The sequence below is a fragment of the Lissotriton vulgaris genome, chromosome 2_2, assembly GCF_964263255.1.
Source record: "Lissotriton vulgaris chromosome 2_2, aLisVul1.2, whole genome shotgun sequence".
Taxonomy (NCBI): Eukaryota; Metazoa; Chordata; class Amphibia; order Caudata; family Salamandridae; genus Lissotriton; species Lissotriton vulgaris.
Window position 1 is genome coordinate 22,670,568 of NC_141688.1, and position 8,071 is coordinate 22,678,638.

Below are 8,071 nucleotides of genomic sequence, written 5' to 3' on the forward strand. Positions count from 1 at the left end.
AACATCCCCTTTCAAACTATTTGCAATACTACTAAGTAGAGTAAAAATGGCACCAATATGCATGCATATAATTACATCGGTTGACAAACGGTTAGAAAAAATATTCATCGCCGTCAAAATGTATATGAGCCAAGTGAATATTAATATCGTAACATACACCAGACACTCCTGCAAAATGTGTGTTGTGCATTGTAGAGCAATATATTGCAGCATAAATCACTGTGCATACCTAAATAGGTTCCTTTACATTAACGCTGCATCCAGTACAATGAGCACATAACCTCAAAATAAAATGTATGTGAAAAAATCATCACCATATAACATGATATTCTCTCTCTTTCCCCTTTCATCCACTATTATTCTTCTAGCAAGACAGTGGAAAGGGGGACAGCCAAGCGTGTATATCACTTACCTGTATCCTTGGCAAGGGCAGCCAGTTTGGGCTGTTACCCTGTAATGGTAAAGCGATGATAACAGGCCCACATGCATCAAGCATTTTTGGAGTCGCAAACGGTGCGATTCCTTAAAATCGGCCGTTTGTGATTTTTTGGAATGCATCAAGCATTTTTAGAAATCGCACCATTTTTGCGATTTCTAAAAATGCAATTGCTTTTAAGAAATCGCAAATTTGCGATTTCTTAAAAGCAATGCATGATTACTTTTATAATTGCGAATTCGCAATTAGGGTGTCAAATTTACCGAGTGGTTGAACCACTCGGTAAATTTGAAAAAAGTGTTAAAAACGCTGCAAAAGCATTTATTACACATTCATGTTACGGACACACATGTCCTTAGGACATGTGTGTGTGCAACATGATGCGAAAACAACATTTCATGGGTGCAGGGGGGGGTCTTTTGAACCCCCCTCTCCACCCTTGAAATGCAATCAGGATTTGCGATTTTCTAAGTGCGAATTCGCAATTCCCATTCATTCCTATGGGCATTTTAGCCCATAGGAATGAATGGGAATTGCGAATTCGCACTTTGCTAATTGCATAATATTTGAGAATCGGTAAAAATTGCGATTTTTACCGATTCTCAAATATTTTGCGAAAATGTACATGCATCCCATTTTGCATTTCCTAATTTGCGATTCCCTAAAAATCGCAAATTAGGAAGTGCAAAATGAAACAATGATGCATGTGGGTATGTATAAAAAATGTAATAAAATACTTTGAAATTAAAAAGAAATGAACAGGCTCTTTTTCTTTGTCAAAGAGAAAACACAGTAATCCTTCTTCTGTTTAACTGCCAAACACACAGAGTAACTCACACGGAAGAACCCCTTCGCTCAGCACTAGTAAAATCTCATCAGAGAACTGACGCACTTTATGAAGCAGTTTATGCTCTGTTTGGTACCAGATAAACAACCCTCTTCTCTTGCATGTTCCTGCCCTTCCCTGCACTCCTCTTCGTCACCAGCAGGGACGTGAAGAGGCGCCCGAGCACTTCATGCCGACTCACTCTCCGATTTTTCGGACTTTAGAAAAACAGCTTGCGTCACAGCTCGTTTAAGGCCTTGCGCAGGCACAGCCACCGGTCAAATTGACGAATAAACTGATCCACAACCAACAAGGCCCACACTGCACATCACAGCTACAAACGTGCGACTGTGCTGCCGAGCTGTTCATAACAGGCAAACATAGGGGTTTATTTACAAGCCCTGTACGCCGTCGGTGTGTACTTTTAATATGGGGAAAAAGCTAGGTACCTAGAGGGCAAGGGGTTTGTGATTACTTTTTCTCATACCTAAAGTGGAACAAGCATTTGCAATGCAATCGGTCTCGCCTTTGGGACCTTATATGTATTTAGCATGCAGCACATTAGCCTGGGTGCTGAAACATCTATTGTTCTTTAACATGGAGGGAAGGTAAGCACCGAACTGTGTTGGTGGCCCTTGATTAGCCACCCACCGGAGGCCCCCTTTCCCCAATTGGATAAAATTGGACCTCAACACTCTGCACCCGGCTGCCATAGTGACGCTGAGGGTGTTATTTGAGTGCATCCTTGACTCTGGGGAAACAATGGTTATAACCACAGAAATCCAACTCCCAAGACCGAGAACCTAACTTTCTCCCATAGGACTGCATTGACTCCTTTTCTGTGAAAACGTTCTATGTGTGGGGTTGAAAATTGTATGAGAACCTAAGAAACTGTGTTTTTTTTTAAAACTGACTTTCTTACCTTTTATGCAGGAAAGGTCCCAGTGTGATATCTAGGCATATCACACTGAGTAGAAAAAGTAATCCTGAAAAGTCATCTGGAAATTCATCTAAAAAGTAACTGCAAAGTAATTTCAACTGTTTCTGAACATTTGACCTACCTGTAACAAAGCCAACTGTATTCAATTGCCTTCACTGTATTATTCTTAAAAAGTACTATTTTACTTACCTGCACCAAGTCCAGCTTGTTCTAAAAATAAAACACAACAAATAAATATTTTTATACAAGACAATAGGTCAGAGTTCAGTCTTTGAGTGTGTCAAATTATTTCTTGCCTGTGTGTGTACAATAAACGCTTAACACTACCCTCTGACAAAGCCTTACTGCTCGCCCACACTAACACAAATAGGGAGCAAGGCATTATTTACTTTTACCTCTGATGCCTTTGAGGATCCACTGGACTCTGTGCACACTATAACTTACTTTGGTATAGTATGTACAGAGCCAGCTCCTACACTTATAACATGGAAATATTCATTCAGTATATCTTTATTTCGGTTCACATAAAACCATAAAAGATGCAACATAAAATTAACATACAGTTTTGTTTGAATAATAATGTGCAAAAGTAGCAGCTTCTGTTGTGATAAATACCACATAATTGAATTAAGGGCTATCGTTGAAAAGACTAAATTTCATTTCCTCACCGCAATAGTAACAGATAAAATATATAAATAGTTAAAACTAGACATAAACATTTAAAATTCGTTGTGTAGTGAGTAAAAGGAGTCAGTGTCCATTACTCCAAGGTAGGCTCATAATCCATTATGTATATAGCTCTTAATCATGTTCCCATTTAGTTTACACAGATTAGGAATACTTGATAGCAATCAATGGGTGCACAGGGTGCATTAAAGCACCATTGGGCCTAAAGTGCGTGTGCATATTTTACGGAAACCATTAGCTTAAAAATATATAGTCCTACTTTGATAGACCGTAAAATTTTAACCCCGCTTTTGCTCTTATGAGGCTCACATTAAACAAGAATCTGTTAACACTAAAAACAACCAATGCGATACACAAGTGGGCTTTTTTTAAATGAATGTATTTCCAGCATAAGCAAATTAATCTAAAAACCTGATCAATTGTGCTAAATTTTTATCTAAATCCTGCCTGGAATTTGGAGAGCACACTGTTCTCTTCAAGCCAACCATTATATCTAATTAAAATATGCCTAGCAAAGATGTTTTGTAAGATATCAATTAAACTTATAGGTCGATAGTTTGCAGGGTCGTATCAATTGCCCTTCTTAAAAATCGTAATGATCTCTGCCCCTTTCCATGAATCAGGTATGGGGGAGCCGGAAGCAATAGCATTGCATAAGCGATTTATATATGGCCCCCAAACACTACTGTCATGCTTTAACATATCTCCTGGAATTTTGTCGGGCCGGGCGCTTTCCCCGACTTGACTGCATTAACTGCCAATAGTGTTTCTTCCAAGGTGAAATGGAGATCATTCTTATTAAAGTTAACCACAGGAGCTGCGCTGGTAGAAATGTCTTCATTTTGTACTGCCGCATAGAGGCTGGAAAAATGATCCTCCCATGTTTTAGCGTCAAGATAGAGGTCCTTACTGTCCCTGCCAGTCTTGTTACCCTTTGTGATTAGGCGCCAAAAGCCTACTTGGTCCTTCGACTTAGCTGCACAAATTAGGTCCGTCCAGAAGTTATAATCCCATGTTTTGATGGCACGAGCAAGAGTACGCTTATAATTAGATCTTTTCTCCCTTATGCTCACTATGTCATTTATTTTAATTGCCAATATAAGATCGGCTTTTGCTTCTCGACACTCTTTATTATACCACATGTTATCTCTTACTTTAGAGACTCTCCCACTATGGTCTTTACTTATTCTACTGACAATCGGTGCTAAAGCTTCTATCAATGCATAATGTGCGGCCAGTGTTGGAAACTCTGCTGTAGGTGAAACCATGTGCAGAGAGCCGACATCTGGAAAGGTGTCGTAAACCTGTGTTATGGCTTGACTGTCTCCTAGGATATGAGGCCACTTTACAGCATGGCGAATGTTACTAACAAGAATGTCATCAGTTGAGATGTAACCATCTTCATTATTCTCAATACTATCAATAAAAAGGTCAGTTACTAACGTCAAATGTAGGGGACGGTGATCACTATCAGTCCTGGAGTCTATTACCAGATCAAGTACATTTGGCTAAAGTTCGATTGAAACCAGTATGTAATCTAAGTTGCTTTTGCAATTACCTCTAATAAACGTAAAAGCTTTTGGTCTGTCAGAGGATAAGCGACCATTACAAACTCTGATTCCCTGCCCAGTTATTAATTTCATAATTTGTGCGACAGCTATGGTACAAGGCACTGTCGGGCTACTTTCAAGAACAGGAATATTATTTGCTGCATCTTCCTCTGCGAAGAGGTTCTCAAAGCCCACCACTGGTTCAAAGTTACAATTTAAGTCCACCCCTACGATTACCATTGCAAGTAAATTTAAAAAGGAATCAAGCAGTTTAAAGACCAAAGATTCTTTCATGGCTGGGCTTGGCCTATTGTAGATGTTGATCAGGTATAATATTTTTGTATCCCCTGTTTTAATTTTCACACCGATCAAATCCTGGGATGGTATTTCCAACTGGGTTAACTCGATTCTAAGGGTTATTGTGATCCATATAACAAGACACCTGAGGGCCTACCTCAACATGGAAATATATTTACTGCTGTCCTGACCCTTGGTATTGTAGCGGTGTGTTGCTGGGTGCCGAACTTCTTCTGCATCAGTGTTTTTACTAGAAGACTGGAAGCCAAAAATATATATATATATTTTTTATAATTTTCATATTTATATATGAATTTATTTGAAAGAGCAGAGCAATCATTTATGTTTTCTTATTTCTTTATGATTAAGTTAGAAATCTGACCTTTGTTCTAGAGGACAGGCCCTGCCAGGATCTAGGTCCCAGAACCACTGAGTAACCATCATGCTAGTTTAATTACAGTAAAGCAACTTAGAACATCATTTGTGTACCTATATTTTAAAATATGCCAATATTTGGAGTTCATTATAAGATATTTTCTCACTTTCTTACAATGTTTAGCTTGCGCATAATGTTTTAATTGCATGTTTATTATTAGAAATCACAATTCACTTCTGAAAAAATGTTCTTCTCTGCCTTTCGTGGGGGAAGAGTCCAGTTAATAAAAATAAGCGAACAATATACAAAGACCCATTCACCAACTAGGATGTGCAATTTGCAAATGGATATTCCGTTTGCAATGCGACCTAAAGAATAACAGGTTACATTGCAGGTTTTACATTTGCAGGGGGTCGCAAAAACAACCTGCCTAATGAATAGTAATAAGGCAGGTTGCAATTTGCGATCCCCTATGAATGAAAGCAGGGTTGGTGGACTGCGAGGTAAAATTGAACACTGTCCTAGGATTTGTATTTGGTTTTAAAAGCTGGTTTACATTATGGAGATGAGTGCTGCTTTTTTTCTTTTTTTTTTTAAATATTGTTTCCAATCTTGGAATCTATCAGGGGTCGGGGGGGGGGGTGTAGCCAGTGTTTCCCTGGGCCCACTGCTTGCCCTCACTTTACTCAGTGGTTGAAGTGGGCGGGATCGGCAAGGCACGGAGTGCCCCTACTTCTTTAATTTAATACAGTTCGTTCCCCAACTTTATTATTTTAGATATGCGTCCCAGGACAGACGAAATAGCCCGGCCGTTCGTGGCTGCTCAAGGTCTGGCAGGCACAGAAGGGAAAGGGTTGTCGTTTCATTCTTGCCCAGAGAAGTCAAGGACAGTGTTCACTTCTCCTGCTCCACCGCTAGCAGCTGCCCCCCTCTCTTTCTCTTATTCTCTACCTTTTTGTCGTGCTCTAGGTCACTTGTTGAAAACCCTGACTTTTCTTTCCTCTGCGTTCCTTCATTCGTTCCCCTGCGAAATGGATTCAAAACAGAGGAAACACTTTTGTTGCAAATGTCTTTTTCTGATATTTTTCTATGCAGCCTCGGGAGGAGAGAAAAAAAGGTTTAAAATTTGAACCATAAATACATAACTAAATAAAGCAAGAGAGAGTGATCGCAAGTTGGCCGGATTGATTTTATTCACCCCCAAACACATTAGTGGCACTTTACAGCGTTTGCCAATGAAGCCCTACTTTTCGTTTCTCATCTTTCTTTGAACAGCATTTTTTCCTAAGTGGGTAAGTGCGCCATTCATGGAGGTACTGCAAAACCTGCTTGATGAGTGGATTGGAAATCTTTTAATGTGATCCTTATCAGTTGTTTTCCCTATTTTAGTTCATAAAATGTGTACCGCAGCTCTGAATACAGAGATGTGGCCTTTTTAAACCATACTGCCTACGTTTTGTAAGGATATAAGACACTGAAACGGGTCCCTTCCAAGGCCTGTAGTCATGTGTTTAACTTTTCAGGCAAAAACGCTCATTGATTTCTGAATGAGTGTAAAAGTGTTAAGTTGTATTCTTTATGAGTGTTTGCTTTTTCCAGAATGTTGTTACTTTTTTTCAGCCAGCGTATTACTCTTGTGATAATAATTTGAATTCAAATATAATTTGAATTGAGTCTCATGTAGGTGTTTATAGAGGTGCACAATTTGGTTGTAGTTGAAGGCAGTGCGATTTTCTCTAAGTGGGGCAGTATGGTGTCCAGTGGGGGAGAGGATGTGGCACTTCTTTGGCTAGAGATGCCAAATTTGGAACTGGGGACTTTATGACCGGTCCACCAAACTACTCTCCTGAGAGAGTACATTCCCATTCCCCTGATAGACCTTAGAAGGCCCGCTTGACCTTAAAAGCCCTGGTGTCTAAGCATCAGCAGGTGGACCCTAGGGGTGGCAAGTGTGGGTTAATCTTCAAGGCAATCCATACTGAAGTTCACCTTCAGTCTTGTTGGCAGGCATACGAAGAAGCACACCCTAGAGCGACAGTGACTCTGTCCCTGAGGTTCCAGGGCCCTCGATGCCGGTCTGCCTCACCCATTGGTACCTCCAATGGCCTTGTTTCAGCAGTAGTAGCTGCAACTCATCAGGGCTCGGCAATGCAGGATTTGCGCGCACACCAAAATAAGTTCACAAACTTAACGGTCTCTTTGCTTCACGCACAAGCACTTTTAACATGTGCTAACTGCTTTGAAGTCGCTGAAATTATGCAGCAATTGAGGACAAAATGAAGCTGCAGTGTTAACTAAATTATGCAGCAAGAAAAAGGCTGCAGCGTAATGCGGTATATTTCCTGTTACTTTGATATTATTATTTGACAGTTTTACACATACTAACAGTCTCTGCAAATATTTTGACTCGTTAGTACCAGTTCAACATTTAAATGTAGCAGTGATAAAGGTAACCACTCAACCTTTGCAGAGGGCCCTTCACTTCACAGCAACACAAGTCACATTTTTAGTAACTTTTGATCCGTTTCAGCTACAAACAATTTATTAGTTAAAAGCGTCAGATAAAGCAGCAAATGATGTATTATGTAGCAAATACGGCAGAGCCATAATTATGTGGAAAACATTTGCTCCTATTTTGCCATAGCAATTTGAAGCGTATTTGGGACATTCTGTGATTGGATATGCATCCCAATTTGTGAATGTATTTTAATGTCAATTTGAATTAAATAACGTAATGAGCTGTAACTGGTCAGTGAAATGCAAAACAAATACAAAAAAATTGATATGTTTTGCTCCTTCTAGCCGCACCTCTGACTCCGCCCAATCCCAGTGTTATTTCCGCCCTCTTATTCTCCACCCACAGTTCCCCTACTTTTTTTCCCCCACTTCGACCACTGCCCTCACTACACAACTGTCTAAGACAAAGTTGTGTTTTAGAGAAAGCTTCTCCTTTGTGAAT